Below are 9,355 nucleotides of genomic sequence, written 5' to 3' on the forward strand. Positions count from 1 at the left end.
GCTGAGCCCGGCTGCACACATTGAGATGTTGCATGCCCGCAAGCACCGTGAGGAAAAGAACTCTTCCCTTCTCCTGTTGACCACACTGAAGTGTGGGGAGCAGCATTTTACCCCACACTGGTCATGCTGAGTCTCCATTTTCAGGCTTGACCTGGAGGTATGAGCTCACCGATGCTCTTAATTCCCTCTTCGGGTGAGCAAAATGACACCTAGACATGGACATCTCGCTGCTGCCAGCTGGGACCAACATCTGGCTGGGCGGTGGAAAGTCCCCGTGTGTTCATAGCTGGAAGCTCGCTGTTTCTGACCACTTTTGGGGCTAATTTTTGCCTCTGCCCACCTGTACTGCCCAGAGGAGGGTCTCCAGCTTCCCCAAAGGGCTGGCCATCCTTATACAGGGACCTCCAGGACTGAGCTAAGGGGGGCTATAACACGTTTATGGGTTATATATCAGCTATATGAAGGAGCTCCGGGTCAAAACCAGAGGGAAGACACTGCTGATGGGTCTGGCATCAACAGGGCCAAAGCTACTTGTGCGTCATGCTGTGATACTGGGAAAGTGCCTGTAGATCTTGTTCTTGGATCAGAGCTTTCTTACACCAGGAGAGCCATGTGAATACACCCTGGGAAAGCAATTCCTGAAAAACTTATTATCCAAGCCATTTCATATAGGTGAATATCTACTTTGTAAAATCAGATTTCTGATGTGCCAGAGTTTTTCAGGCCCTTCCCTGGCTAAACAGGGCCCTAGCTACATTTTAGTACAGAGGAAAATACAGAAAATAGGCATGAAAGTACAGAAACCTGCTGTGTTTGGGTGAGCATTTGATTCTGGATTTTGGGTTTTCTTTGCTATCCTCAGCCAGAACCTCCTCTCCCCTATTACCATCAATAAATCCAAAAGCAATGATCGAGCAGCTGCAGCTTTAGTCCTGGGGACCATGGAGACCCAGAGCTGGCGTGGCCTCATGGCCACCAAACATGCTGGGCTGTTGGCTGTGGGTGGCCACCTTTGCTTGATCAGTGCAGTGGAATGTTCTAGAAGGACAGTCGGGGCCGTTGGGACTTGGGAGGGACTCTTTATGAGGGAGTGCAGCGATAGGAGGAGGGGTAATGGTTTTAAACTCAAAGAAGGGAGATTTAGATTAGATCTCAGGAAGAAATTCTTTACTCTCAGGGAGCTGAGACGCTGGCCCAGGTTGCCCAGAGAAGCTGCGAATACCCCATCCCTGGAGGTGTTCAAGGCCATGTTGGACAGGGTTTTGGGCAACCTGGTCTAGTGGGAGGTGTCCCTTCCCATGGCAGAGGGGTTGGAACTTGATGATCTTTAAGGTCCCTTCCAACTCTAACCATTCTATGATTCTACGACTTTCTAGAAGGAGGACGTGCAACATTCTACAAGGATGGTTGAGGTGGGCAAGATCTTTCAGAAGAAAAGCAGGGCTGGGAGGACATCTCTAGAAGGTAGGTGAGGCGAACCTCTCTAGAAGGAAGCTCTCAATCAAAAATAGTTTAAATCTAGACCTCACTGAACAGCTGTGCTGGGAATAAACTCCCTTTCCCCCTCAAAGGAGAGCTTCCCTAGCCAAAATCGTTCCCGTCTGTGCCAGGTACACATCTTTTCTCCTTGCAATGAAGGGATGCCGGTGGCACAAAAATCTCTGCAGAACCAAAACCACCCAGCCCTTCCAGGAAGTTTTTGAGTAATAATAATGGACAGGAATATGCTTGAGTCCAGCCAAGGTTGTGGCATTTGTGAAAAGTCTTTCTCCATCCCTTCTTTCCCCCCCGCCCCCCCCTTTTTTTTTAAGCTACTATTCAACAGCTTTATTAAAAACACTCATTTTGCTCCTAGCACGTGAGAGGGAAAATCTATTCTAATGCAGTGAGACCCTTTTACAAACACGAAAATTTCCCCTTTCCTGTTTCCACATGAATCTGAAAGCGTTTCTATAAAATCCATTGTAAATGCTCTGAGGCTTGGCCAATAATTTCCTTGGGCACACATTTGTTAACGTAGCCCGCAAAAGTGCTTTGAAGTTGAAGAAAACCAGCTGTAATTTGTAATGACGATGATTATGATTAAATGAGGTTTCTGCAAGTGGTTGTGGATAATGAGTCATCTCCAGGGACGGGGCACTGGGGACAAACATGCTTCAAGCATAGAGCCTATTGAGAGAGGTAGCTTGAAGGAGCAGAGATACATCAAACATTCTTGGGGAAGGACTGGGGGAGAGGAAAAAGTGATCTGTGCAAAAAATGTGGTTCAACTTTGGAGCTTAATTTCCTATAATGGTCACTCTGGAATAAAGCCAGGGATTAAGGTGCCTTTTTCTACCCTAAATTCTCATGGCCAACGTCTGGTTTTGTTTTAAGGTGAATGGATTCCACCTTGGAGTGAGGCTTGCATCACCACGCAGGGGTATGTGAAGTTTGGGGCTGGCATCAGTGTTACCAAACCCGTATCACTCACCCCCAGCAACAAGGGTTTTTCAAGGGCTTGTCGAACCGACCCTACAAAATCAATGGGTTTCCTCAGAAGATCTTGCCTTAAAGCATTTGCATGAGACCACAGATGAGGGACTGACTGCTGAGCAGGCCAAGCCACCCATTTCCACCACATCTGGGTGTCTGAGCTTTAGACCGTAGCACAGAGTCCTCTGTGATGGGCATAATCCTAATAAATGCAGGATTTTGGCTGTATTGTAGGTTAATTTGGTTGAAATGGCCTTGATTATTTGTGTCTGTTCAAAGTGTGGTGGCGTATTACAAAATACAGGGCATGAACCTTGGTGGCAATCTCCCCGTAGCTTTCAAAACCATAGTCATTGCATGCTGGAGGGGTACTACAACAAATGGAACGGAGAAATATTGTCCCTGCAGTAGCAGGAGCAGTTATTTACTGTTAACCCCTTCTCATTCCACAGTCCTTCGTTATTTCTCGTGTTAAGCCCTATAGTTTCTTTGTGCTAATGGCTGTGACCTTCACCTCAAAGCCAACTGCTGATCAGTTCATGAGACGTACTTTGCACGTGGTTTGTCCCAGGCTGCACATACTCCCTGGGATCTCACACAGAAGTAAGATATAATTAGGGCTTATAAAGTGTTGAAAGTCTTCCTGATAAATTATAATTAACAGGGAAAGGAAAGGATATAGAGTATGTACCCTATTACAGGGAGATTTTGACTAGTTTTATTTTATTGGATCCTTTTTCCTTTCCTGTGTTAAACCTCATTATTTCCCTGAAAAGAAACTGAAGACAGATGATGGTGAAATAACAGGGCTCCTAGGCTGTGATCTGGAGCCTTGGGCGGAAGCACCGGTTTAAGGGATGCTCTTTGCTGAGCTTTCCTGACTGGTGGCGAGGGCTGTGTGCAGCTGGTGGTGATGGTGATCAACCAGCAGCTTGCCAGGAGGTTGCTTCTACTCCTTTGTGTCTGTTGGTGTGATGCTGTGGAAGACTCCCAGGTGGAAGGGCAGGAAACAGTGCCCTGTAGAGTGGTGGGATGGCACCAGAAGTCTCCATGCAAAGGAACTGCAGGTGCTGGAGAGGCTCAGCTCAGGCTGAAGGCATGTCCCTCCCCCAGCATGAGGTTCGCTTTCTCTCCAAATCCCTTGGAAATGGTGGCATGGGCAAAGTGGGCATCACTCCTATCTGCCGTCTTCTTACGCCATCAAGATGCTCAGGGCAAGCCGGCCGTGCTCGGGGGCTGAGAAATGACCACCTCCACAAACCTCACATGGCTGCTGGTACCCATGTAATCTTTTTCCCCAATTCTCTTCTTGCAGGTAACTGGGAAGTGTGTTTGTAATCTCTGAAATGAGCCCTGCACCCACCTGCCCGTGTGTTGTAGGATATTATGTCTGAGAAAGCCGGGTAGATGCAGGAAAAAGGAAAAAGAGAAAGACTGAAAAGGCCCAAGGAAAAAGCTACAGGGCAATGCCAAATTTTCCAGTACCTAAAGGGGGCTACAGGAGAGATGGGGAGGGGCTCTTCATCAGGGAGTGGAGCAATAGGACAAGGGGTAATGCTTATAAACTGGAAGGGGGGAGATTTAGATGAGATCTCATGAAGAAATTATTTACTGTGAGAGTGGTGAGACACTGGAACATGTTGCCCAGAGAAGCTGTGGCTGCCCCATCCCTGGAGGTGTTGAAGGCCAGGCTGGATGGGGCTTTGAGCAACCTGGTCTAGTGGGAGGTGTCCCTGCCCATGGCATGGAACTGGATGATCTTTAGGGTCCCTTCTAACCTGAACCATTCTATGATTCTGTGCGTTGGCAGCCGTACCTGTTTACCCCTCGAAAGATCACAAAATCACAGAATCTTCATGGTTGAAGGGATCTTTGAGATCATCGAGTCCAACCATACACACACAAAAACCCAAAAACCAAATAAAAAAACCCACACCACACCCAACCCAACAATCTCGGGCACTAGAGCATGCCCTGAAGTGCCACGTCTGCATGTTTCTTAAATACCTCCAGGGATGGCGACTCCACCACCTCCCTGGGCAGGTTGTTCCAGTGCCTGACCACCCTCTCAGTAAAGTAATTCTTCCTAATATCTAATCTAAATGTCCCCTGCCGCAACTTCAGACCGTTTCCTCTGGTCCTGTCATTATTCCTTTGGGAGAAGAGGCCAACACCCACCTCTCTACAGGTAGTTGTAGAGGGCAATGAGGTCCCCCCTCAGCCTCCTCTACTCCAAACTAAACATGCCCAGTTCCCTCAGCCTCTCCTCATGTGACTTGTTCTCTAGACCCCTCACCAGCTTGGTGGCTCTCCTCTGGACACGCTCCAGCAGCTCAATGTCCTTCCTGTAGTGAGGGGCCCAGAACTGAACACAGCACTCGAAGTGAGGCTTCACCAGTGCCCAGTACAGAGGCACCATCACTTCCCTGCCCCTGCTGGCCACGCTATTCCCGATACAAGCCAGGATGCCGTTGGCCTTCTTGGCCATCTGGGCACACTGCTGGCTCATATTCAGCCAGTGGTCCACCAACACCCCCATGGAAACCTTAGTTCAGCACCAAAGAAGACAAGAGTACTCTCTCTTTGCTTGTGCACTGGCCTCTCGAGCAAGCTCGGCTTACAGTCCTGGCTGCGTTCAGCCCCTGCAGCTGAACGTGTTTCCTGCTTTTCGCTTCCCTGCTCCTTCCTCCATCACCCCCCCGGGGGCTATTTCTCATGCTTTTCCTCACTCGCTCTCAAGCAGTGGGAAAGGAGCAGCCCTGCTCAGCTGCCTGCGGTTACCGAGGCTCTTATCTGTGGGCCAATAAAGTCTGTTTGCAAGGGACAGACCTGAGATCTCTTGGGTTTACAGAGCTGAAAAACATATGTTACTGCTTTCACGGCTCACTTGCTAAGGAGTCCTAAACTTTGCTCTCCTACTGATGCATATTTTCCTGCTTGCTCTGTGCTCTCATGGCTTTCCCAGTAAATGGATTCAGGTTTGCTGTTTCCCTCCTCCATCCATCCACCTTTGCCTGGTGGAGATGGGCAGGGATTGCAGACGAATTTTAGGAACACTTTTCTTCAAATCTAGATGCGAGCACTACAAGACCTCTTGCTATGTCCTGGAAATCACCGAATTGCTCCAAATCTTGATGCAGAGCTACTGTCTTTTGTCCTCTGCATCTATCCCATGTTGTGGTGGTGTTTGCCCTTGAGGTCATTGCTGGGTCCAGATGCTGGGATATTGTCATCGTTAGGATCAGATGCTTGTGAATTCAAACTCTTCAACATTTGATGGGGTCTGAGGCATGGCAGATTCAGCCAGACCTTGGGAGAGGTGGTGGTGTGGCTTCTGGATGCACCACCACAGCTGTAACAGCAGGCTGGTAATTTGTGAACAAGGATGAAACTGTGGGATGGAGGGCCAGGGATAACCTGAAGGGCAGCTGAGGTGTAAAGAGGGACCCTGCATTAAATTAATCACAATATTTGAGCACATGGAGGTGCATCAGAGAGCAGGAACCTGGGAAAAGGTGTGGAGCTAAAAGGGAAGGAGTCTGGAAGGTCGCAGACAAAGGGAAGAAAGGGGTGCCTGGAGATCTGAGTACGTTTTGAGCCAAGAAGGACCTTTCTGCCTGCTCTTGTGTTTGCCTTTGCTTTCCTCATCCTCACATGGGACTTGTCACCACTAAGAGGGGTTTCTCCTGGACTTCTCCTGGAGTCACCGCTCCAGTGTTTGCTGCTACCAGTGACAGCACAGTGTAAATGCATTGCAGATACTTGCATCTCACAGAGCAGCTGAGGGAGAAGAGTTCTTCTTAGGAGTCATTGTTTTCAGAGTGAAGTAGCCCAAATACTTGGTGAATCGTCTTCCTTATCCCTGTAAACTCTTTCCTTTAGATCTCCACACAAGCATTGCCTTTTGTCTGGTGCCTTACTCATCTCCTGTGCTTTGTTCCTCAGCAGAGACCCAGTGGTCTCCCACATCTACGGGGCAGAGTGGCTCAAAGTCTCCCATTTTCTTTTTTTTTCCTATCTGAGTCCCATGTGCTCAGAGGGAGCAGGAGCAGCCCTGGGTCAGGTCATGACCTGGGGCTTGGGGATTGGCAGGGTGGTTTCTGCTTTGGATGAGAGCTTGCTGATCCCACTAGATGTGATATAAGAGGTATATTGACTTCCTTGCTCTCTAGCCTCTCTCAGTCTCTGGTTCTATGTCTGGATGGGTCTGGCAGGTGACTGAAAGGTCTTTTGTGCATAATCATTTCTCCTTTGAGCAGAGGAGGATCTCAGCCACGGTAGCTGTCATCCCCTAGTGAGAACACGTTCTGGCAAAGGATGGAAGGGAGTGGTGGGTCCTTCTTATAAATGGCTCCAAAGAATTGTTTTCCTGGGCACAGAATTTGCAAACTCAGATGCCGAAGCTTAAATGTTGCTTCCCAAAATTTGGCAAGGTCTGTTGCCACTGAGGACCTTGTTTGAGGCGCCCAGGGTCAGCTTGTTGAATTTCTTGATACTGAAAGGTGTTATTGCTACAGTGGTACTGCTGAACATCTTGGACAATCGGGTCACTGAGGACTGGGGGGATGTGAGACACAAAGGTTTTTGTTCTTCTTTGGCCAGTCTGATGGTTTTGGGAGGACCAGGGGTTGGTGGAGGTGGTTGTGGAAAGGAGGCTGTGTTCCTCTCATCCCCCATCTCCAGCCTCCCCTGCGATGAAGGGTCCCTTCCCCAACAACCACTGGGCTTGGAGAGATCACTTACGTGGGAAGACTAAGGCAAGAGCTCATTAAATTCCTAATTATAGAGATGTTCTTAGGTGCTCTGGTGCATAAATCTGAAAACACCTTTTCCTTCTCATGATGGGTGAGGTCAGGGTGAATTATTTAAGCATTCAGATGACCAAGGCCAGATGATGTGTTTGATACCTGAGAGAAGCTGGATGCTGCCAGTGTTGAGTAGCCTGTGCTATGGGAACACAAGTCTACCCTGGAGAGGCTGTGGGCTGTTCACCACATCTTGTTATGGCCACCATGTGCCAAAACCCATGGGAAATGCAAAGAAAATCCCAAATAGCAGGTGGCTCTGGACTCCATAAAAGCATACTTTGAGGAGGAGAAAACATGAACTATGAGGAAAGACTGGAAAAGCTGGGATTGTTCAGGCTGGAGAAGGCTTAAGGGGAGACATCGAAATGTAAATACGTGAAATATGTAACAGAGGAAAGGTTTAAGCTGTTCGCTGTATTCATCATGAACAGGGCATGAAGTAATATGCTTAAACTATACTACTAGAGTAGACATTGGGAAAAAACATGCCAACTTTTAATAATAAAGGTAGTTACGACTGAATTAGCCTGTCTTGGAAGCTGGTGGGATCTCCATTACTGGCAATTTTTATGAGGGGTAGACTAACACCTGAATTTAACACCTGACGTGCTGCTGTAGCCAGCCAGAAGGAGGAGACAGTGTTCCGAGATCTCTGTAATCTCTGTTTTCCTGTCAAATCCTGTGTGGTCCTAGGTGAATATTGATGTATGAGCCTCGTGCCCACAGCAGGAATGTGAGTAACAAACCTCATGGCCTCTGCCAGCAAAACTGATGATTTTGATCCAGTGTCCTGAATTCCTGTTGCTGAAGGAGAAGGGCTGGGGAAGAACGGATGCTGTGGTTCAGTGATAGGTAAACTCATGGTTTAGGGATCCTCGTAGGAGGTAACAACCCCATGGCACACGACACCCTTCTGGTAAGACCTCGGAAGGTTCAAATATATTCAAAAGACATGGCTGGGGTATCTTGGTAATTGCTGGGTTTGTGCCAGGTGTACTTTAGACTGAAGACAACAGGATCAGCAGTCGTCTGCACCACTCGCTGGGGGCATCATGCCCACATCCCTCCCCTGTCTGTGCTCTGGGTAATTCAAGAGTAGGATCACCATCTTGCCACATGAGATTAGCATCAATTTTTTACTATGGGATGACCTGCTGGTGCCAGGATCCGATGCTGCTGAGCTTCTAGGGGTGGCTTGACCCCACCATATCCCAGAGTGTGTGATTCCCTGTGACTGTCCTGGCTGGGCAGCCTCGTCTGTCTCAGGAAGGCACTTGGGGCATGGCACGATTGGGCACTGCTCGATTTGTAGTGGTCCAAACTGAAACCCATTTTGTTTCATTTCCATCCTCTCTCCTTGCACTCCAGCTGCCAATAGGGTGGGATATTTGGAAAGGTTATCAGGGATGCATCATTTCAGTTTTAACTTGCTTCTCTTGTCTCTTTTTTATTTGTGCCTTCTGCAAACTGACCAGTTTTTTGGAAGCACCAGTTTGCAAGGATTTATCCACTGATTTCTGCAAAGGAACACTGGGCTCTGAGTTATTTGCAAACAATTTATGTGTGCATTTCATCTATGTGTATAGTGCAGCAAATTGTTCATTCTTGTTCTTAAATGACTGTTATTACATCGGATAGATCAGGGAAATCGGAGTCCTAAGCTGGGACTTTGCAGCAGACATGCCTGAATTTGGACATGGCACTTTTTAATGTGACAGAAAAGCATGTCTGGCTATTTCTGTACTCTGAAGACGTGCTGGATGATGGTGTTTCTTTGTATGCCAATGCAACACTTATTTTTTTTTCCTAAATCTTTCTTTGTGGTCTTGATAGTTCCCTGCTGGGTGAACCGCTCTTTGCTGGCACGACCCCCTGTGCTATTTTCTTCGCTGTTAACTACATGGGTTGCATTTTACCACCAAGGTCTTTGTTGAAAATCTTGATTATGAACAGGTCTCCCATGTGTGTATCTTTTCAGCTACTCTTTCTACCCTTGAAAAACATCGCCAAGTTTTACTTGTCTGCTGTGTTATTTCAGTCAGGAAATAATTTTTTCTTAAGGGATCGGTCTC

Source organism: Numenius arquata, chromosome 1, assembly GCF_964106895.1.
Source record: "Numenius arquata chromosome 1, bNumArq3.hap1.1, whole genome shotgun sequence".
Classification (NCBI taxonomy): domain Eukaryota; kingdom Metazoa; phylum Chordata; class Aves; order Charadriiformes; family Scolopacidae; genus Numenius; species Numenius arquata.